This window comes from Panthera tigris, chromosome F3 (genome assembly GCF_018350195.1).
Source record: "Panthera tigris isolate Pti1 chromosome F3, P.tigris_Pti1_mat1.1, whole genome shotgun sequence".
In the NCBI taxonomy this organism is placed as follows: Eukaryota; Metazoa; Chordata; class Mammalia; order Carnivora; family Felidae; genus Panthera; species Panthera tigris.
In genome coordinates, this window is record NC_056678.1 from 42,918,667 (window position 1) to 42,942,772 (window position 24,106).

The 24,106-nt window shown below is 50.6% G+C and overlaps 1 protein-coding gene across 15 annotated transcripts in view; it reads right to left on the reverse strand.

Moving 5' to 3' along the window:
- PLEKHA6 (pleckstrin homology domain containing A6) overlaps window positions 1-24,106 on the reverse strand; it is a 111,343-nt gene that overhangs the window by 52,924 nt on the left and 34,313 nt on the right. Inside the window, exon 1 of one of the 15 annotated variants that reach the window (XM_042975529.1) lies at window positions 1,955-2,214. The exons of the other annotated variants lie outside the window; for them this stretch is intronic. The gene's annotated coding sequence lies outside the window, so the exon portion shown is untranslated. Of the gene's footprint in view, window positions 1-1,954; window positions 2,215-24,106 lie in introns of those variants that run through there. 15 annotated transcript variants of the gene reach the window in all.

Consider the following 24,106-nt stretch of genomic DNA (forward strand, 5'->3'; position numbering starts at 1 on the left):
CTGTCCCCACCCCTGTTCCCCCCGCCCCCGCCTGCCATGCAATAGCCTTGAAGGAAGACGAGGCAGGGAAGCTGCAACAAGAAGGAACAGAATGCTCTCGGGAGGGGAGTGGAGAGGAGGAAAGGGAGAAGGATGCTGTACTGGTGCCGGTCAGGACAGGAGCCAGTCCAGGTAAGTGACACCAGAGTAACAGGTGCGGCTGCCTGCACCTGTCAGAGCGTGTGAGCCACTGTGCTGCTGTTGCAACTCCCGGCTGGGCCCGGGGAAGGCACAGCCTACGGAATTCCCAGGGCCTGGTGCAAAATAAAAACGCGGGGCCCCTTGTTCGAAGATTAAGAATGTCAGGATGGCAACGGCAGAGCATTAAACCAGGCCTTGCTGAGCCTGAGGGGCCCACTGCACAGGCTGTATGCCCAGGAAGTCCACCCAGCCTGGGGGTGCCAGGCCCTCCGTGCCACTTCCCCTGGGACTGTGAGGGCGGAAGGCGGCCGATCCCCTCTGCGGCTCGCTCTCTTAATACAGGGCAGAGCACAACAAGTGGCCCCGCTCCTCCCATCTCTACTCCCCCCCCCCCCCCACCTTTCTTGGCTCACATGCCCAGAAACTTGGCTTTTGCTCTTGCCCTGCTGGGTCCAGGGCCCGGCCCCTCCCCTTTCTTGTGCCTGGTTTCTGTTTGCCTGTGGGCAGCCCGGCAGCTGAAGCGCCCAGCTGAAAGCCACCAGGGGCTTGGGTTTGCCTTATCTCTCAAATCTGCCTTCAAGATGGCACAGGGAGTGCTCCGTTCCTACCCAACAGTCCCCTTCAGGGCCACTTAACATCAGCATTATGCCCTCCAACCTTTTTCGTCCCAAGAAAGTGGCACGGCTACAAAAGAGCTCCTGGCTAAGGGAGGTGGGGGCGGCGGGGCAGCGGGGTGGGGGAGTCAACATTTCTGCTTTGGAGAAAGATCAGGCTTTCATTTTTTGTCACATGTGCACACATGAGTACACACGCGTGCTGAGCATACACACACACACACACACACACACACACACACACACACACACACCCCATCAGCTGAAAACAGTCCACCTGCCCCCTCCAACAAAACCCAGAACTCTGGTCCACATTCCCTGCAGGAGTCTGACTTATCTGGAGACGGTGCCTGGGTCAAAGAGCACAAATGTTTTAGAAGCTGAGGGAAGGAGGGACCTGAAGTTGAGAGAAAGGGAACGAGAGACACCCGAACCCAAAAGATTGGTCCTCTTTTTTTTTCTGGATTTGTCTGGCTCCCAAATGACAAACTTTGTCTTCTTCATGAGAGTCGCACTCCCGGCCCACTGCCAGCTCTCTGCACCGCCGCCTCCCCCTGACCCCCCACGGCCGTTCTGTCCTACCTTCTTCCTCTCCACACCTGACTAAGTAAAAAAAGATGGAAGGACAAGCCACAGCGATCCCAGCCTCTTTGGCGGGGACTCTCTGCCTTCCCTCCTGCCTGCTCCCAGGAAATCAGCCCGCGAGAGGGCAGGCCGGGGGCGCTTCTGCCCGGGGCTCCCAAGCCCCTCTCTGGAGACAATGGCTCAGAGAGGGAGGACGCAGCCAGCCAGCTTTATGTACAGGGTGGCCACACACAAAACCATTGTCTCCGCATCAGGACAGACCATGGTTTGTATCTCCAGCTCCTGTGCCAAGTAGTTCACCCCCTTGGATGAAAGCAACCCTCAACATTCCCTTGTAAGAAATAGCCTGATACTGAAATCTGGCCCCAAGCTGAGAATTTGTATCCGGCTGTAACAAAAGCCCGTTCTAGCTGACGGACTGGGTGTATCCAGCCCTCCCTTACCTGGTCCAGAGCCACCCAGGCAAACACACGGGGACAGATCACCACTCTCACCACTCACTCGCCGGCCTCTGCTTGCTCGTCCCGACTCCTTTCACACTCAGGAATAGGGAAAAGGTTTCCTTTAATACTCACCAGGTCCCTGGTGGGTAGCAATCATTAACAGCCACACATGCTGACTGGCCTTAACCCCTTCAGCGCTGGGTTGCCTCCGGCTGACTGATGGACAGCCCTGTCCTCTCTTCCCAGCCCTGGGCCAGCCCAACTCCCACCTTGATGTCATCCACCTGAGTAATGCCGGCCTCCCATGTGGAGAGCGGAGAGCGGGAGCCCTCTAGTCCCACCCAGGCTGCCCCGCCTGATTGGAGCACACTCCAACCTGAGGCGCTTGGCTCTGGCGTGGTGCCCAATTGGATGAGCCCACATTATGAAATATTTGCCTAGCAGGCCAATAGAGGAGCCGGGATCTGGGGGAGGGGATGATATTTTTATTTATTCCTGGAGGAGGGAGAACAGACAAAGGTAGTCCCTCGCATCCCTAGCCCTGGGACGGGAAGCAGTGGGAAGGTGGTCTCAGGTGGATGGAAGCGTCTCTAGCTTCTCTGTCCATGTACGGGGCACGATCCTTGAAGGCTTCTGAGCATTTCAGCTCCTGGCTGTTTAGCGAGAGGGCTTCGTTGCCTTAATCATCCCCTGCCTCGCTCAGGAGTTTGGAGAGTCTTAGCAGGAACTGTAACAGAAACCAAGAAAGGAAACTTCTTGACCGGCAAAGGATTGCTCGTCTCTACTTAAACTGTGCAGCTATAGGTGGTCTTCTTTATATTTGAAAGTTGCAGAAATTGTTTTGTTTTGGGTTCTTTTTTTTTTTTTTTTTTTTTTTTTTGCATCTTTGGAGGATGCAGCTGAAAGGTGGGCAGGCATGAGTGGAGACAAATCCCCTCTTTATCCCTTTAAAAATAGGCTTCTGATTTGGGGAAATCTAAATCCAGCATAAAAGTATCCACATGTAGGACACATGCAAATCTATGCAGATATGTGCAAATGAGCAGCTCCGGGCTTTTCAGAGTAAGTCCTTGCCGGGATTTTTCTAGTTTGAGCAAGAAACCAGGTAGTCTCAAAACCTTATATCAGAGCATCTTACTAGAGCTTAAAGCTAGCAGCAGAGAGAACATAGAGAGCTCAGCAAACGGATTTATCGAACATGTACTACGTGTAAGGCCTTTAAGTATACTCTATTAGAGTGTTAAAAACATGATCATAAATATATAGCATACACAGGGGAATGCAAGTGCCCTCCCCCTGCACGCCCACAATGAATACCCACTTCTCCTTTCAGGGCCCAGTGAGGGAGCTGGCTGCTCCAGGCCTTGCCAGCCTGGGTCTAGCAGCTGGCACCTCCTCCTTATCACCCCTGGTTCCTGTTTGTCTACCAGTAAGCCCAGCCACTGTGGCCCAGGACCCTGGCTTAAACCAGCCCGGGGGCCTTATCTTATCTCCCAGGCTGCCTTCCCAGTGGCCTGATGGCTGGTTGGCCCTAGTCTCTTAAAGGGGCTGCACTATATTTCCATCTAGTCGGACCTTAAGAATACCCTCAGAAATCTAGGGAAGCACAGCCTGTGGAGGGTCAGATTCACCACCCCACCCCCTCTTGGCATTCCCTTTACAGCCACGGCAGGCTGTGGGGCTGCTACTGGAATGACTTATTGACTTAAAACAGGGAAAGATGCTAACGTTGTTACATACCACTTTAAATGCTTATCATATCATGCAAAGGCCCTGCACCTCAGTATTTCCAGGCCCCAGTTCTGTTATTGAGTTTTTAAAAGCGGGGGGGGGGGGCGGGGAGAGGCTCAGGATACACCGTCAATATAGTAAAATCAGTTGTACCTCTAGCTACTAACCTGAAAATTGAAATTTTAAAAACGCTATTTACAGTAGAATTAAAAGTGTGAAATATTAAGAAATACCTTTGGCAAAAGATGTGAAAGACCTATATACTAAAAATTATAAAACACTGCTGAGAGAAATTAAACCAAATGTAAATAAAAGGAGATATATATTGTTTGCATGGATCGGAAGATTCCATATCGTTAAGGTATCAATTCTCCCCGTATTTTTCTACAGATTCAACACGATCCTTTGTAAACACTGACAAGCTGATTCTGAAATGCATATAGAAATCAAGGGACCTGTAATAACTAAAAAACTTTCAAAAAGAAGTACAAAGTTAGAAGCCTTAGACCCTCTGACTTCAAGACTCATTGTAAATCTACGGTAATCAAGACAATGTGGTATTGGCATAAAGATATATGTATAGATCAATGGGACAGAATAGAGAATCCAGGAATAATCTATGCATATATGGTCAATTGGTTTGCCACAACGGTGTAAAGGCAACTCAATGAGGGAATGACAGCCTTCTTAATACAGGCTGCCGGAAAAAAACAGAGATCCCTACACCTAAGGCAAACAAAAACAAGCCCCTACCGTAAAAAAATTAACCGAAAAGGAATCAAGATCTAAATGTAAGAGCCACAACTGTAAGATCGCTAGGAGAGACCATAGGAGAAAAATCTTCAGTGATTTTCGGTTTGGCAAATGTCTTAAATACGACACAAAATTCACCAACTTCATCAAGAAATCATCAAGAAATTGAACGTCACCAAAATGAAAAACCACTCTTCAAAAGATGCGGTTACAAAAAGGAAACGGCAAGCCATAAACAGGGAGGAAACATTTGCAAAACATGTACCAGACGTAAGATCTTTATCCAGAATAGAGAACTCTTGCCGCTAAATATTAAGACGGCAAACACCACCACCACCACCACCACAAAAAATATGGGCAAAAGACTCCACCAAAGAAGATATACAATGTCAAATCAAGTACACGAAAAGATGCTCAACATCATTAGTCATTAGGGAAAGGCAAATTGAATGCACAATGAAATAACGGTACACACCCACTAGAATAGCTAAAATTAAGACTAATCATACCAAGTGTTGACAAGACTGTAGGGGAATGGAACTCATCCACTGCTGATGAGGATATAAAGGGTACCTCCGCTTTGGGAAAGTTTGGCAGTTTTTTAATAAGTTAAACATGTGGTTATCTTACAACCCACTGATTCCTAGGTATTTACCCAAAAGAAGCGAAAGCATGTGTCCACACAAAGACTTGTGCACAAATGTTCATAGCAGCTTGTCAGAGCCCCAGGCTGCAAAAAACCCCAAATGTCCACGAACAGGTGAATACAATGTATGTGCTACACCCATACAATGGGCTATGCCTTGACAATAGGAAGAAATGAATTATTACGGGTGCATCTCAAAATAATTATGCCGAGTGAAAGAAGTCAGACGCCCCCAAGGTGGAAAATGTATACTGTATGACTCCATTATATGAAATTTTAAAATGCAAACTAATCTATAGTGACAGAAAGCAGATGAAAGTTTGAGGGGGAGTGGGGTAGATGGCAGGATTTCAAAGAGGCAGGAAGACACTGGAGAGCCACACGTCCGGGGACATTATGTTAATCGCGGTCGTAGTTTCACAAAACCCATCAGATGTTACCCTTTAAATATATGCAGTTTACCTTCAGTTAATTGTACCTCAGTAAAGTAGAAAAACTTTCGTTTGAAACATCAGTACAAGACAAAACAACACAACAGCTCCACCTGGGTCCCACCCATTATGTTTACACTGTGATGGATGTGGGCAAGGGGTGGTCGGGGGGACAGGCTGGGGTTCCAGCTTTGCCTGGTGACTTAGTCTGACAGAAATGCCGGTTCAAGCCAGGGATGAGCATGGGCCCTGAATCGGCCTGAATACCTCGCATGGATTCAGGTCAAAAATGTGGCAGATCTGAATACGGTCTTTATAAAAATAAAGGATTATCTAATGACAGAAGGGAAAATATTAAGTATAACCCTTTATGATCCCCAAAGCACTCTTATCCTTATCTCATTTGGTTCTTTCATGGCCCCATGAGGCAGGCAGAAATATTATCACCCCTCATTTTTTTTTTTTTTTTTTCAACGTTTTTTTATTTATTTTTGGGACAGAGAGAGACAGAGCATGAACGGGGGAGGGGCAGAGAGAGAGGGAGACACAGAATCGGAAACAGGCTCCAGGCTCTGAGCCATCAGCCCAGAGCCTGACGCGGGGCTCGAACTCACGGACCGCGAGATCGTGACCTGGCTGAAGTCGGACGCTTAACCGACTGCGCCACCCAGGCGCCCCATTATCACCCCTCATTTTAACAAAAACCCTGAAGTTCAAGGAGATAGAGTCTTGGCCGAGAAAACCCACCTGCCGTACGGGAGGGGAGGCTAAACCCTGATGGGGTCTTTCAATCTCGGTTCAGAGCTCTTTCCTGTTGCCACAAGACCTGTCCCCAGCGGGGGTGACTGCCTCCGACTGTGGACTGTGGACCAGCATCCGGTGCTCACCCTGCCCTGGGTGGATGTTCTGGTGACTGATCCAGAAGGGGCTCCCAGGGTGGATGAAAACAGGGGCAGATCTAGGGTCAGAATAGGATCAACTAATGGGAACCATGCAGTGTTAAGAGAGAGGAGACTGTTAGAGAAGAGAGGATCAAGGATCTAATTTGATCACACATTTGATGAGAAGCGGGAGGATGACAACCAAAGCCACTCCCAAGGCAGGAAGTCTGGTGGGCGTGGAAGCAGCTGGAAGCTGTTAGAGGGCTCCAGGCCAGCAACCCGGCTGGGCTCCAGGCCTCTGTACCCCTCCTCTCCCTCCTCTTCTCTCCCTGCCCCACCCTCCCTCCTCCAGCACTCTGGCCAGGGCACAAGAACAGTGGCTGGCTGGGAGCCCCACCTCTCTCTCCCCCTTGTTCCCAGGACAGGATGCTGGAAGGGAGGAGACCTAACCGTGCAGGGCATGGGGACACGACATGTAAGGGGCATCCAAGAACTCAGTAATCAAGATTGATACTATTTTCTTAATGGAATATTTTTCAAAATAAAAATGCAAAAAAAAAAAAAAAAACAACCCATGATAAATGACATATTTTAAATAAAACCCAGATCGGTATTACTGAATTTCCCTCTTGTCTGAGGCTCCAGCATGGCTTACAGGGGCACTGCTATCGGTCCCGTCTTTACTTAAACTGCTGATATTTCGTTCTTTATGAAATTTTGGCACTAATTTTGAGTTTTTAAAAATATCGCTCTCGGTTGGCGGGGTGGGGGGCACAGGGGTGGCTCAGTCGATTGAGCGGTCGACTCTTGATTGTGGCTCAGGTCTGATCTTACGGTTCATTGTGATCGAATCCTGCATCAGGCTCTGCTCTGACAGCACTGAGCCTGCTTGGGAGTTTCTCTCTCTTTGTCTCTCTCCGCCCCTCCCCTACCTGTGCTCTCTCTCTCTCAAAATAAATAAACAAGAAAAAACAGTAAAAAAAATAAATACATAAAAATATTGCTCTGGATAATTGAGTTTTTTGGCACCCCTTAAGTGTTGTCCCTACGAGGGAACTCACATCCCTTACCTCATTCAGACCTGCTCAAGGATGAGGCTAGGGGGGCATGGGAGGGAGCTGGGAAGACTGGACAAGGCCCAGAAAGGGCTAGGGAGGGTCCTGCGCTCTTCGAAACACCTCAAGGCATGAATAACAGAAAAAGGCTGAGGACTTCTTCTAGAATAAAGGGGAATAAAGAGGCATGGTCCTGGATTGGATTCTAATGATTAGGGCAACTGATAAAATTTAAATACGGATTGTTTATTAGGTACTAGTCCTGCATCAACGTGACATTTCCGAAATCTGTTCATTTGTGCCATGGTTATGCAAGAGAATATCCTTGTTTTGAAAAAGGAAAAAAAAAAAAACCAAAAAACGATGATGCAGAAAGAAGGGCTGGAGGGAAGCCCACGCCCCTCTTTCTCTAGTCTCTCTCCTCCCATTCTAGGCAGTCCCAAGAGGGAACAGTAGGAAATGGGGTTGGCAGAAAGTCTTGTCCAAAAGATCGGGTATTGGAGAACCGGCTGGACATTTTCCTCCCGAAACAAGAATTAATTTTGAATTCCCCAATCCTCCTCACCCTCCCCAGGAAGACTTGACAACCGGCACAGAAAAGAAAAGGAAATTAACACCTATCCGTGCCATGACGCCATGACGCCATGACGCTAGCAAATTCTGATAGGTGCTGAGATCCAGCCTAGGGAGGAGGAACCTGAGAGGTCAGGTAGGTAGCCCGAAGCTACAGGGTTAGGAGGTAGGAGAGTTGGGACCATAGCCCAGGACACAGTCCAAAGCCGGCTCTCTTCCCACTTCATGTAAGTTGTGCAACTTGAAATTCCCTTCTCATGCATCATCCTACAAACTAATCCTTTAGTTTATTTTTACTGAGTTGAATCTGCATTGGTCTTGAGATTTTTGGCTCCGGAGTCAGACTGCCCCAGCTCCAATCCTGGCTCCACCAGTTACCAACTAAGGAGCTTTGGGGGAGTGACTCAACCTCTCTGTGCTTTCACTCCCCCATCTGTAAAAAGGGGTAATATATGCACCTACCTCCTGGGTTTGTCATAGGATTAAATGAGATTATCCAAGTAGAAAATTTAAGAGAGGTCCTGGCACTTAGTAAATGTTCAGTAAATGCAAGTAATCATTCTTATCTGCGCCTGTGCCCTGGACTGTTCACTCATAGGAAGCAATGGCCTGATTTTGACCATAAAGCCCCTTAGCACTTTGATACATAGAAATGGATGGTTAATAATTGCTCCTAAAGAAGCTATTCATCAAGGGGCGCCTGGGTGGCTCGGTTGGTTAAGCGTCTGACTTTGGCTCGTCATGATCTCATGGTCCGTGGGTTCGAGCCCCACGTCGGGCTCTGTGCTGACAGCTAGGAGCCTGAAGCCTGCTTCGGATTCTGTGTCTCCCCCTCTCTCTGCCCCTCCCCCCTTGCACTCTGTGTCTCTATCTCTCCGTCTCTCTCTCAAAAAAATAAATCGGGGTGCCTGGGTGGCTCGGTTGGTTAAGCGTCTGACTTCGGCTCAGGTCATGATCTCACGATTTGTGAGTTCGAGCCCCGCGTTGGGCTCTGTGCTGACAGCCCAGAACCTGGAGCCTGCTTCGGATTCTGTGTCTCCCCCTCTCTCTGCCCCTCCCTGCTCATGCTCTGTCTCTCTGTCTCTCAATAATAAATAAAGGTTAAAAAATTAAAATAAATAAATAAACATTAAAAAAAAAAAAAGAAGTTATTCCTCAAGATGGCACTTAGCCATTCCTAAATCTGGTTTGTAATGTCTTTAAGGCACTACGCACCTCAGAACAAGAGATCATCTGCAGCGGTCACCTGTCCCCCTACCCTGAGGATCCAGAATAATCAACATCTGAGAATCTCAAATGGGAGGGAGGTTTGGCCTGACGTACTTTGAACTGGAAGGTGCATATTTTTTTCCTGGGTCATATCGAACTTGGAAGTTAAAAAGCAAGTCAATGCCAGGGGCTACATCACTGGGCAGGAGTCAACTGAGGAGCCCCAAGTTCTAGTGTTTGCACTGTACCCCTCCAGCGGTATCATGTGGACAAGGGCTTGCCCCTTGGGGCCCACAGGACAGGAAACAGGGAATCACCTTGCCCAGAGAGTGAACGAGAGGGACCAGAGAGACCACGGAGACCTGAGCACTTTAGGTTCTTCGAGAAAGCCCCTCTCTCGGGCTAATTTCCCATCAGGACCCCTGGCCCCAGTGTAGACGTTTGGACTCAGCTAGGGAGGACCCACAGCACATGAAGGACATGGACTGACAGATCATTCATCTAAGGTGCTGAAGAGAGGCAGGCCAATGGCAGGGTGGCCAAAAGTCAGCAGCAGTCAGGTTTAGCCAAGACGGTCCTTCTGTGACAAGGGCAGAGCTGGAACGGGGCAACTTTCTAACTATAAACAGATACCCAAGAAGCCACAAGGCACACAGGACTTGTGTGGGGATGCGAGTGAAGCAAGGGAGGCACCAGGGGGTGTATGTCTAGGGGACAGGGCTGTGCGAAGTGGCAGCAAGGGACTGGCACAGGTGAGTGTATCTTGGTGATGGGGATACAGGGGGCAGAGCCAGATTTTGTGGGGCCGGAAGCTTCTGCAACCTGAGGGGTCCTCATTAAGAAAAAGACTACAAATACAAATACAGATGGGTTCTTGGAGGGGGCCTGGAACCAAACTGCGTGGCTCACGCCATGGGGGGCAGTAAGCTCGCCCCCACACCTGTCCGCATCTCTGAGCGGACAGACTCACCTGTGCTTGTTGGAACCTTCCTGCCCCTGCCTCGGCACTATTTCACTTTCCCTTCACACCCGTGCTTTGCTGACCTGATTTTGCTTCGTGGTAGACAGCGCGAATTAGTCAGTGCCCCCACGCCTTGGAATTAAATTCCTCCCCGCCTCTGCGCAATAGGTATTTGGATTTTGTGCCACGCCCCAGCCCCCCCCTCCAATGCACTACAGCCTCAACCATCACCATCAGGGGCTGAGTTCCTCCCTATCCCAGGAGTCCCACCTTTCCCAAAAGGCATTGCAGGCACCCTCCAAGCTGCCAGAAGGGGTGAAACCGAGGCTCTCCCTGACGCCTGGCCCCCTGCATTCCAGCCTTGCGCCCAGACTTTGACCTTCTCCTGTGGCTGGCTGCAGATGTGTTCTGTGTTACAGAAATAGCCCAGCTCCTGGGCCCCTGCAGGCCCTCCCTCTGCTTTACTCAGAGATACCCCACCTCCCAGGCTCCAGGAGGGAAGTGCTCAGTTCTCCACTCCTCTCTCCCACACGCCCCTCACGGCGCAGAGCCAGATGGGGCCTGCCTCCCCCCTGCTCCTTCCAGCCCCAGTGCTTCTGTGCCGTATCTGCCATTACAGCTGATGGTGGGGAGCGGTTTGGCGCAGGAAGGTATGAAGGAGGGCATAAAGAAAAAGGGGGGTAGCACCATGAAGAGAGTATACGATCTGACCCCCGTACGGTTTGTCTCTTCTCTGAGGTTCGTTTGGATAAAGGGCAGCAGCCAGCCGGAAATGGTTCCCAATCCCAGACACCCTGGCCCAAATTCCCATTCCCTCATACCAGAGGGTGATTTCATCGTCACGGATTCAATCCTAACCTAAACAAGATGGTGGGCATCGGTCTTCCTCGCGAGTCCAAGATGGAATGTGGGACAATGGATCCAATTACGTTATTAATAACTGAACTTAGAAACAGTAATGGGCTTTCCAACTGTGAGGCTTTTAGATGTTGATGCCCTAGTGTCTGATGGAACAATAAAATCTTTTCATAAAGGACTTCACTAAAAAGACAGAGTGTTACCTATGGGTAAGGCAGGGGCCTGAATGGCCTTCTAGGTTCAGGTTCTGTGCCTTTTCCACTCACAGGGAGTGGCAGTGACACGGCAGTCTAGCCACCGACTAGGCCCCTACCCGTCCCCATGATCAGGCAGGAAAAGAGCCAAACGGGAGAGGTCGGGGGCGTATAAAGTCTTCAAGCCAGACTCCTCTAGGCTTGGAGGCCCACGAAGGGCTAACATGTACTAGGAAGCACCCACCCTTTCTAGAAACTGCCCCGACCCCAATACCCACATAGTTACAGTGGTAACAACCATGTCCCTAAACCTGACGCCACTCTCTTGGTTACAGGGGGTAGCCACCTGGTCTCAACCCAACCAAAACCCTCCTCGGGGATGGGAACTGGGATTGAGAGAGAAAAGAGATCCAAGACCTCCTCCAGGTGACCTCCAGGTACACGAGGGAGCCACTGGAGGCCACCTTCTGGACCCCGTAGACTGCCCAGGAAGCTGAGTAGCCTGTCTGCAGTGAGACCAAAGACTGAAGCCAGCACAGGGAGAGCGGCAAGACATCATACTTGTGGCATTCGGCTTCTTGCTTCTAGTTGGTTCCTGTGACCCAGCCGTTTCTCTGACCCTTACAATAAAATCCCCTCTGGGGCCGAAGATGCTGTGAGTGGCTTCAGTAGTGTGCGCTCAGAAGTCCTAATTAATACCAGCAAGAGGAACAAGATGCCTTCTGGAAGACCCAACGTCTCACTGACTCTGTACACATGGCTGGTATGAGGAGAAAAGGAAGAGAAGCAGAGGAAGAAAGGAAAGGGTTGAGAGCCGGGCCCAAGGGTGGCAGACAACCGGGCTGGGAGGCCCCGGGCCAGCCCAGAGACCAGGCCGGCAGAGAGGGCAAGGAGGAAGGTAAGGGTCAGAGAAGACGAGTCTAAGTTTGCTACTACTCAGCTTAGAAAAGCTTCTGGGATGTTTAAGAGGGAGCCGGCAACCACAGAGGCAAGCTCAGATCCCTAAGGAAGGTGGCAGGTGACTGCAGTTGACAGAGGGAGTCGGGGAGCTCCGGGCCAACAAGCTGATGTGGCTTTGAGACATGTTCTCAGAGGACAGCCACGATTCAGGGGAGAAAAAAAAAATCACCTTGTCTTCTTTCTCCTGAACTTTCCAAAGCAACTGTGGGTCTTCTGCTACCTCTGAGCCTCACAGTTCTCTGAGTCCAAGGGGACCGGTCTGCCCCTCAGGTCTTTTAAACTACTTCCCTGGCACCAATTCCATGAGCTAATGGTCCCTTTAAGAATATTTTTCCCCCATCTGTTCTCTACTGGGCTGGAGCAGATGTTCCTTGTTCCTATGGCAACGGACTTACCACCCTTCCTAATGGGTATCTTCCTAGTGAAGGGCACAGCATAGCCGCTCTCCTCCCAGAGCAGAGTCCCCTGACAGCAGGCTCCTGACCACACAGGAACACCGTGGACACCCGTGTGCCTAGACTTCGAGAGTTCGGCCCTTGCCTGACCTAGAGGTGGCCCAGGAATGGCAGTTGTCATCTGACAACACACAGAAGGTCGAGGGAGGGAGATTATCTATGCCACTGCTCCCACAACAGACCAACGTCCATCTTTCCAATGAAGCGTTAAAAGCACATGCTGTATCTTCAGCAGATTACATTAGCACTTGCTTTGACCTTTTTTCACATCACTAATGAAGACCAGTGAGACCCCCTAATCGAATTCTTATTTCAAGCTGCGCATCACTCTCGCCCTTACTGGGGCTTTGTGATCCTTCCAGAGAGTCCTTCTCGTAAGACCAGTCCCTACTCAAGGCAAGAAGACTTCCACAGCCAGGCAATGGGTGGGGAAGCAGGAAGCAATGTGCATTCCACTGGTTCTGCACGGGGGTTGTGTCCACTGCAGATGATGCTTCTCTCACTAAACCCAACTTGACCCCATTTGTTCTTGGCTCTCTCAGCCCCCATGAAGCCAGCTGGATTCTTCTTGTAAGCCACAAAGTTGACTGAACTTTAGCTTCCTCTCTTCCGAGCTTTTAGCCTACTGGGATCCCACGAGTCAATGTATAAATAAGAACAAGCCAATAAATGATCCCTATCAGATGTGCAGAAAGCACCTCCCTAATTGGGTACAATGCCAAAGTCAGAGCTCCCACCCCCACCCTCCACTCTCTTTCCCTCACTGCTGGAGCGGCGAAGTGTGCCATACCTTGGAGGACAAAGCCTGGCTCTGGAGGTGGACAGTCCTGGGCTGGAATCACCCTTATTGTCTGAAAGGCGTTAGGCAACTTATTGATCATCTGAGCCCTAGCTTCATTCTCTGTAAAATGAGAATGCTAATTCCACCCGATAGGATTATACAAGGCAGGACAGAACCACAATGCCTTAACAGCATCTCCAAATCCACAAACATCTGAAAATTGAACATTTTTTCCTAACTCAACGGATGGCAGACCCCAACTTAACCTGAACCTAGTTAGCAGCAAAGCATGACCTGAACTGGCATGAGACTCTTCAGAGGCTTTGTTTATCCCGGTTCTGTGACTCTTTAGATAAGCCTGGCTGCAGAAATATTAATATGTTTGATTTTGGAGCTGTTCCAGACCCTGCTGGAGGCTTGATGTAACACACAGTATGTGCATCATGTTACTGTTCTGAAATGCACAGGCCCTGGGGTTTCAGATGACTAACTGTGGAACTGTCTATACTGGTCCTCCAGCCCCTTGAAGACGGGGGTTTCAGGAGAGCCACCAGAGTTATTTAGGCTAAAGATGTTGACAACCATTCAAAACACTTGCCTTGTCACAATCTGGATCTCTCCTGGGTCCCTGGGTTCCTGCAGCCTGCAGCCAGCTCCCCGGAACACACGTTGGCATGGGGCAGGGGAGAAGATCCAAAGACCAGCCTGTCAACCCATAAGAATCTGCGGCCTTTCCACCTGAACAGAGCTGGCACAGGCCGTGTGTTGCTGTTATCTGCTTAGGCTTCAGGTATAGACATGCCCGAATATTCCAAGCATGCCTCCCAACTTCCCACCTCATTGGGCTCTTCTTTCCACCCTACCACCACCCCCCAGCTTCACGTGCGCTACCCAGTCCCTAAAGGCACTCCCAGGGGAATAAGTGACTAAGCCTCGGGGACCACTGGGGATGGAGGGGGCCAGAGTTTGTGGAGAACTGGGCTGAAGAAAGGGAAAGATACTGCGTGTAAGAAAGATCGTGAAGATGGGACGCTCTGGGGCGAGAAGCAAACACACAGCGGAACAGGTTTGGCGTGTTTCTCCTGATGCTGTTTCAAGGCCCCAGGAGGCTTTTAAAATGGGAAGCTAGACCTGGCCAGTAACTGTGAGCTATGCTGGGCAATGGCTCTTCTAGATCTCTTGGCTCTGGCTGTACATTTCTGGGACTTACGGATGATTATTAAGGACTTGGGCCATGCCGAGGCACGGTCATCCAGGCGGGCCTCTCCATTCTGACTCTGGATCTGCTGTCCTCAGGACACCTGTCTCAGCCTGCCGCCTCGAGCCAACAGACCCTTTCCCAACAGACGTGTATTTGCTGGACACAGACCCGCAACGCCGGAAGAGGAAGCAGACTCTACTCCTCCTGGAGCCACAGGTCTACCCGAAGTTCCGGGAAAGGCCCTGCTGTCAGTCAAATGGAGAATGGAAGCGTGGCAATCAAATTCACCTCCCTCATTTTACAGATGAGGACTTGGGAGGCCCAGAGAGGGACTGAGTTGCCCAAGATCATGCAGTCATGAAGAAAAAGGTGGCCTTGGAGTCCAGAGATTGCTTTCCATAGTCTCGCTGTGACAAGGGCGGGGACGTCTTTAAGGTGCCAGTCACGTTCTTGTTGACCTTCATAGTCAGAAAAAGCCAAGCTCGCCCTTTGGCTTGAACATCTCGGATGAGATGCTGATCTCTAAGAATGTGGCTGTACACCCTGACTCCGTGTCCCAGACTTGTCCAACGTTTAATACAAAATCTTCATTAAAGCCACCTCGGGGAAAGCCCCCATCGCTGGTGACCAGAGATGCGCTGAGAGAACCGTTGCCGTGTCCCCGTCAGGAGCTTGCCCCACGCCCAGGTAGAGACACCAGGTGGACTGTGGAGGGCTCTACCCTCCAGAAGCTCCTCAGGGGGCAGAGATCTTGAATTTGCACCTCTTGGATCCTTTTACCCTCTTGTCTCTCTCCTGCTTCGGCTACTTTGAATAGGTCTGCGGTGTCTGTCATCAGTCACAGCCGTGTGCTTTTCCATAGTGCCGTTCTTTTTTCAAGTTTAAAAAATTAAAAAAAAAAACCCCTCTATGTCCAACGTGGGGCTCGAACTCACAGCCAAGAGCCTCATGCTCTACCCACTGAGCCAGCCAGGCACCCCTCCACAGTGCTGTTCTTAAGGCCTGTGCTGCTCTACCAACCCCTCACTATCCAGCAACCTTTTGGAGAGAAGAATTTCACACACTTGGGCTTGGTCTTCCAGGTCAGAACCTATGGTTTCTGTTGTTGTTGTTGTTGTTGTTGTTGTTGTTGTTGTTGTTTCACTAGTTTGTGCCACTTCCCCCTCAGCCCCAGGCAAACTTGAGGTGAGGGGGTGCTACCCACTCCCCCAAATAGAACAACCTGAGTCAAACCTCAGCTGCTTTCCCGGGCGAGGAGGGCTCTTGTTTCAGAACACGAAAATGGGGGAAAATCAGAAAATTCTCTCCTAACGGAGGAGCTCCTTGGCATCTGTCCTCAGGAGAAGGGTCCTAGAATAAATCCCAAAGAGAGCATCTAGTGCAGTGTGCAGGGGGATTTCAAACTGGTGTCCCCTTTAACACTTTCTCCTCTGCAGGTCTGTACACGCGTGCACAGCCAGCCCCTGTGTCTCAGTCTGGCGGCCGGGCTGTCCGGGGATTCCCACATATTTGTTGCTATTTCAGGCTCGACTCCTCAGAAGGGAAGACCCAGACATTCTAAGGCTTCCAGGAGCCTACAGATTTCGGAAAGCTCCAGCTGATATTCTTGAGAGTTCAAGAAAGATCCGCTATCTCAAAAACCGATAGCAAGATTTTTAAATGCCCTTAGCTCCTGCCCATCTCAAGGGGGGGTTTCCAAATGACTAACGCTGGACACCAAGACCCCAGATATAAAATATACCTCATGCCGTTCCCCTAATCCAATCCACAAACGCCCTCTCTCTCTCTCTTCCAAGGATAGAAGGTGATTTCCAACATTTCCAAAAGATAACTGCAGGCATAAGAACTGGCAAAGCCTGATCTTGGAGCCCCTCAGAGAAGGGAGAGTCTCTAGGGCACATTCCTTTGCCAGTGAGCGGCCTCGTCCAGGAGGGAAGAACCTCCCACAACTTTTAAAAATGAGAAAACTGGGGCGCCTAGGGGACTCAGTCGGCTGTGTTCGAATCTTGATTTCGACTCTGGTCATGATCTCGCGGTTCTGTGGGATCGAGCCCCGTGTCAGGCTCTGCACTGGCACCTCGACGCCCTCTTGAGATTCTCTCTCCTCTCTCTCTCTCTCTCTCTCTCTCTCTCTCTCTCTCTCCCTCCCTGCCCCTCCCCCGCTCACGCATGTGCTCTCTCTCTCTCAAAATCAAGAAACATTTTTTAAAAATGAGAAAACCAAGACTCAGTGTGAGTCTATCATGATCCAAGGGCCCACAGGGAAAGGACAGTGGTGACAAGACCAGAGTCTGGGTTTTCAGGAATCTGCCCAAAGGAGCTGTTATCAGGGAGATTCTCATCTGTTTGGAGAAAGTCCTGCCTGGAGGTAAGATTTTTGGATTTCATGTACCAGTTACATTTCAAAAACTGAAATTTAAGGAACCCCTATGAGGCTGCCAACTTTTTATTTTGCCAAATAAGGACATTTTGAAAGCCCAAGTACCATCTACTCTCACCACCAGCGCATGAAAAGAATAAAAAAGCCATAACCCCAGCGTAAATATTGGAGCGCATCTTCCGCCCCCAAAAGAAGACCTTTGAACTGAATGCATTTTGTTTCAAGGGAAAAAAAATCGGATCAGGGTTTTCCTTGTTTCTCTCCATTTCACCTCAGACTGGTGAAAACTCCATCACCGACCAAAAATGGATAATCACTGGGCCAGATGACCGCTCTACGTCCCTTTTCGCTTAAGCCTGGAAATGAAGAGATAGATCCTCAGCTTTGGGGATCTGGACCCTTCCAGGAAACCTGGGCCAGACGAATGGGGCAGACGGGGGAAATCAGCAACCAGGCCAGTTACAAAGACAAGAACAAATGCCGGCCGCAGTGGTACACACCCAGTGTTCAGTGAGCGTCTACCCCTGCGTGCGGCCTCCCAGGTTTCTGTGAGCCCCTGAATTCTACAGTCCCCTCGCCTGCGGAGACAAGCCAGGGAGAGGAGGGAAGAAGACAATCTTCCCAAGTCAAGAATTATCCGAGATGTGAAGGCGGCCTCCGGTGAGCGGTAAAGGGCAGCGAATCGGCAACGTGACACAGACACGGACCCGCCGATGCCATTTCGGTGGCACAATTAGGAGCCCGGAGAGGACTGACTCCCTTCCAGGGAGCAGTTTTTCCACTCCGCCTTCTGCAGATTATTGCTTCTCGCTCATTATGCTGATGGGGATGGCCTGGGGGCTGGAGAGGACAGGGAAGGGGATGCAGCTCGCGGTGTAGAGGGAAAATATTAAAAAAAGGCCCTGGATTAGGAGCTGGATCTTGATCTTTGTCCTTGGCCATCTGCCTACTAACCATGAGTCCTCTGGCACATTTTGGTTCTGGTTTCCTTATCTATATGGTGGGCATGATATTCTCTCTGTCTTCCTAATGGGGCTGCTGTTAGACAGTGAGATTCTCGGGGACAGAACAGGTCTTATCCACATCTGTACCTCAATATCCAACAGGGTACCCGGGAGAGGAAAGGGATCGGTAAACCTCTGCTGCATTGGGCCAGAGTGGCAGAGTTATCTGCGAAGGCGTGCCCACACCAGAAAGCTCCGGTAAAAGGGAAGGGCTGTTGTTACCCGTTGGCCAGAACTGCACATCACGCCAGCTGTCAGATATACAAAGACACTGGAATTCTCTTCGGAAGTAGATGGTGAGGTAAATAAAAAATAATTTGTTAAATGCCCAGAGTTTCAAAAATAATCAGACTGTACAACCCATTAATGATATTGCCGAACAAATAGCTGCGTGATTGCATGCCGGGTTCGGCCGTCCTACACAATTTCCTTGTTGGAAGTGTGTTTTTACTGTCCTTTGCCCTGTCCACATCGCCTCTCATCCATCTTTCTCATTGTATTCAGAAGCCAGTAGACAAACCCTGGTTCTCTCACGTCTTTGAGGTTACACCTATACTGAGAGTTGAGGTCCCTTGGCTGGCTGCAGCTTTGGAAGGTACCAGAGCTTAGGACTCCCTGGTCCCCTTTCCTGACTCCTTTTCTGTCCACTCCACATTCTGCCTCCAGCTCACGCGGCCACAGTCTGCTTCTCATGCTTATCTCATCACCTTAAATCTGCTTTTCAAAAGCCACCTCCAGTCTCCTGCCAGTGTCACGGGTCTGGTCCACCCACCAGCCCTCCGGACCCTACCACACAGCATGTGCTGCCCACTGGGCATGACTGTACAGACAGGTCTCAGCGGCCAGGGCAGGCTACCCGCCCACCAGCTCCTGTAGGAGGTAGGGATCTGGTCTCTGCTCCCGGTCACTGAGAAACACCATGCAAAGCCTGGGAACGCAGACCCGCACGCAGCCCAGCCTTACTCGCCACCCGCCAATCAATGCCAAGCCCCCCTGCCCCCAGGCATCAGCCTCCAACCTGCCCAATTCCGAGACACGGAGAAGAACATGCTCCCAGCACTTGTCTCTCACAGCTTTGGTCTCCTTAGGCCAGTTCACGCTAATTCCATACGGAGACCATGCTGGGACCCATACTGGTTACACCTTCTCACCACAAGGACAGCTACAGGACTTAGAGTTAGCTTTCCTGGGGGTGCTTCCAAGTGCCTGCAGAAAGCAAGCCTGGCTCTCGGGGCATTAGTCCCCTGGAAGTATATTTTCAGTACAGACCCGTGTCCCTAAGCTCCCTCTGTAGCCCCCCTGCCTTCAAGTGAGGAAATATTCACATTCTAGAAGTCAGAAGTTTTTGATGGGAGATCCCCAAGGGAGATGGACAGTCACGGGGCATTCTTATTTGTTAGTAGAGAAAAAGGAAATAAATGAAAGAAGAATGAAAAGAAAATTTGCTTCCCAGTAGAAACACCCCCCAATACATACACACGCACAAACACATACATACACAAACACGTTCTCTCAGTTCCCTCTCATGCTTTCTCTCTCCCTCCCTCCCTCCCTCCCGCCTCCCTCCCTCCTTTTCCCTCTCTCTCTCTCTCTCTCTCTCTCTCTCCTTGTGAACCACTCCTCTTTGCCCAACATGTGCGCACCCCCCCGCCCCGTCCTCTCCACTGAAAGTCTGGGTAGCCCCAGTTCTTCCTAGCCCAGGTCCCCAGGACCCCAGATTTTACCTTCCGTGCTAGAAGTCAGGACCCAACTGGAAGATGCAGACAGCTGATTGGGAAGGAATGAGACAATACTCCAGATTGGAGAAAATTGTCAAGGGTGGCCGGTGCAGCTCCCATGAGAAGGAAGGAGACAGGGAGAGAGCCCGGGAATCCAGAATTTCCCTAGCCTTCCAGGAAGGCTCTGGTGTCAGCTCTCTCCCAGCTCCAGCCTTGACTGAAAACCAGGGGAAAGTCTCCTGATAAAGCGGGGGTCTGAAATCTGAAACTGCAGGTTGGCCGAGTCCTATACAAACACACTCACACCCCCGGCTCCTGGGGTCTGATGGCTCACCCGCCTCGGTCCCCTCCCTCCCCACCCCGCCTGCTACTCTGCAACTCAGTAACATCAGACAGCCCTCTAGCTGTAGCAGCTCAGCTCCAGAAACCCTGAGCAGAGCCAAGCGGAGCCCGGCAGACACAGGAAGCGACCTGTCAGGCGCTCCCAGCCCCAGCCCCGACCCCCTCCCCGCCTCTCTGCTCCAGTTCAAGTTCAGGTGCTTAAGGGGCGCTCAGGGTCGAGGCAGCAAGGCTGATGGCCAAGTTGTTGGTTTAGGAGCAGGGATTTCTAGCCTCTAGCTCCACATCAAGGAACGGTATTTTTCTAAGGCTCAGATTCCAGATAACTGGTCTGGCATAAACTAATTGCTAAACTCACCTTCCCCTCTACTCCTCTTTCAATTTTCTGCATCTGCCTCTTATGGAGTCGCCCCTTTCCCTTACGGTTCAGGCCACATGCGAGTGGGAAGGGAGAGTAGGGAGACACTCGCCCATTTTGCAGATGAGGGAGCTGAGGCCAGGAAGAAAAAATGGCTTCGCAAAGCTGGGGAGTGACTCCCTGGCTGGCCTGGCATCTTGGGTTGTAGCAGACCAAAAGCCGAGTCTTCAAAAGTCAGACAGAATCACGCTTTAGTCGGTACAACTAGGTATTCATTTGAATCACCGATGGCGAGAAAAATCACTTAACCACAGGCTGAGGTCACAGATTTGCACTGAAGATCTCTCCCCAGAAGTTTCTCGCAACTCCACCTCCAGGCTCCAAGCTTCGGTCCCCTGGAGCCCACCCCCCTACTGAGCATTAAGCAGGGGTCAGCAAACTTTGCGTGTGAAGGGTAAGATAGTAAATGTTTTCAGGGCCAGTAAATATTTCCTGGGCCATAGAGTCCCTGTTGCAAACACTCAATTCTGCCTTCGTGTTACAAAAGCAGCCACAGACAACGTGTAAAGGAGCATAAACAGATGAGGACAAATCAATTAGCATAAACCAAAGAGCGTAGTTGTGAACAAGCAAAAATCTCCTTGCGGATACGACAACTTGAATTTCATATAATTTTAATGAATCAAAAAGCCTTTTTATTATTATTTTTTCACCATTTAAAATACAAGGGGCGCCTGGGTGGCTCCATTGGTTGAGTGCCTGACTTCAGCTCAGGTCATGATCTCAAGGGTGGTTTGTGAGTTGAAGCCACGCATCAGGCTTGCTTCTGCCAGCGCAGAGCCCGGCTTCGGATCCTCTGTCCCCCTCTCTCAAAAACATTTATAATAAATTAAATAAATAAACAGACAAACACCACTTTTGGCTTGTGGGTCCTGACAAATTAGGCGGTGGACTGGATTTGGCCTGGGAGTCATGGTGTAGACTGGCTTAGAGCTTCTCAGGAAGGACACACCGGTTAAGAATGGTCACCTCCAGGGAGGGAGCTGGGGGGGGGGGGGCGTAGTTCTGAGATGAAGTGGGAGAGAAACTTTTCTTTGGAAACTATTCTGTACCATTCGAATATTGCAACCTACGCAGGTTAAACACAGTCAATGATTTTTTTTTTATGTTTATTTATTTATTTTGAGAGAGGGAGAGAGAGCTGGGGGCTGGGGGGAGGGCAGAGAGAGAATCGGAAGCAAGCTTTGCCTTATCAGCACAGAGCCCGACACGGGGCTCGATCTCACAAACTATGAGATTATGACCTGAGCCAAAATCAAGAGTCAGATGCTTAACCGACTGAGCCACCCAGGCGCCCCACACAGTCAAATATGAATGGGTTCGCCATCCAAGTTCCCTTACTTCTATCCATAGCAACGTTAACCGTCCCAGTCAAACAGGCTTATACCTGCCAGGTCGACTTTGCCTCTCTCCCGCCCCAGTCTGTCATCCAACAGTAATTGCTGTCCGGAATCCACTGGCCCCGTTCACCCCAGCACCTCTGCCCACGACTAGCTATCTATTCCTCTCCCATGCGTGCTTATTATCACCTTTACCACACCACTGTCATTTCCTACAGCCTTCTACCCTCAACTGACTTTCTACTTGTGTAAAGCTTGTCTCCTTCCAAAAGTGACTGAAGCCTTTTAAGGACTGAGGCTCTTAATTCCCTGCCCTCTCTCTCCGCTCTCACACTAGTGCCTTGCACCTAGCAGGAATCCCACAAATAGTTGCTTGATTGTTAATCTCCCATCCTCCCAGAGACGGTTTGGAACACGGGTGACAGATCCACCCCAGAAAAGAAGTTGGTTCTGAGACACACAGCAAGGCGAGAATGAACACAGGCACAAAGCCTTCCATTGTAGTAAAGAACGTTTAGGGAGAGGAGAACTGTGCTCTGGAGAAGAAAGTCAGGAAGCCCAGTGGGGAATTTTTCCCCTAGCCCCACTCTCTCATGCATTCGCCTAGTAGGGTAGGGGGAACCTCTGATCCTCAGCTGGGGAGTTTGGGTGATCTCAGAATCAGAGGCTCCCCGGTATAGGAGGGACCTCCATGCTAAGCACTTTGCTGTTCCACCCAAAGCAGGAAAAGCTCTCTCCAGCACCTAGGAAAGATGAGCCTACCACCCGAACTCGCACAGGGACGAGATGTTCACTACTTCTGTAGGTGGCCTGCTCCACTGTTGAGGAGTGCGGTTAAGCGTGCTTGCTGTTTCCACCCGCTATTTCCAGTTCTGGAACTGAGCAGATGAAGACTTTCCGAGTGGGGTAACACAAAACTAATGATAACTGCCAAATATAATAGAGTTTTCGAATACTTCTTCCTTCCAAGACGTTCAAAGGGTTTTTAAAGACAAAAAAAAAAAAAAAATCATTGACTCTTTGAAAGTGGAAATACCTTTGCTTAAAAATGTTTATTAAATGAAACTGAATATACTCCCTTTTCCTCCTTTCAGCGTGAAAATATCCAGGTTATGCAGAAAAGGAATGGTTTTCTTTCTTTAGAGGAGGAAGCTTCACAACCACCCATGGCAATGTGGGTCCTAACATCCCCTTTTACACCACAGGAGGTGAGGAGGAGAGGAGTTAGCTAGCTTGCCCCAGATCACATAGCTAGGACGTTCTAAAGCCAAACTTCAAACCTAGGCCTGCCCCAGCTTCAAAATTCACGGTCTTTTCCTTAAGCCCAAAGTTGCTATGACAGTTGATCATCTCTGTCAACCTCACTCTGCCTCTGAAACGAGCAGAAATGAATATTTCCACCACTTCCACCAGAAGCACAGGGGAGCTCACCGCATATAACTGCCCCGCAGCCCCTTGCCAAATCCATCGTCACGAGGCCTGCCCGGGATGGCGGGAACGAGGCCAGGATGCCAGCATCCCAGAGACACCCAAGGGGCAGAGTGGCATCTCCCCAGCTCATGGTGCACGACCCCATGCTTCTCCTCAGCCAGACTTCGCAGGGGCCCGGCTCCAGGACTCCTGCCAGGCCTAGGGTACTTGGGGGCCCATGAAGCATGGCATTGTTTGGGCAGCACAAACCCCACATTGACCTGGGCCCCGGCACCTTCCCTCTGCAGCCTGCTTTTGGTAAATATTTGTCCGGCTCCCCCAGCCCGACAACCCTACTTCTAGGAAGACAGGCTGGAGACTGCTGGGGACGGGCACCGAGGGACCACAAACACTTCAGCGCAGCCGCTCCTCTCATCCTCAGCAGGGAACTGCCTGCATCATCTTGCCTCTCCCCTGCCCTCCGAGCAGCTCTGAAACGTCTGCGGCCAGGCTCTCAGCCCATTATCGAAGCTCGAAGCTCGGCTTCAAATCCCCCAGTGGTTCCTGATTGTCCGGTTGGAGCTCACAGCGCTCGGCGAGGGGCTCCTGCCTGGTTCTCCTTCCAACCTATCAACCTGGAAACACACCCGGTTGCTCTGGGCTGCAGAGAGCGCCTCCCTCCGGGGATGCGCGCGTGCCCGGGCCCCTCTGGCCTCAGTGACTACGTAGATGCTAGAGAGGACCCTCCCCATTTCTCAAGACGGCAAACCACAGCCAGGAGTTGAAAGCTCCCACGGGATGTTAATGTTGGAGACAGAAGCAGGCCCCAGGCCCACACTGCCTCTTTCCTTGGTCGCTGCAGAGAAGCGACAGTCTGTAGTCTGTATTGGCCCAAGGAAACCCCCACGATGCGCTACCTCTCCAGCTCCCCCCCACCCCCATTCTCGGGGAGCTGTCCTTGAGACCTTCACCTGGCGCTGTCTAAA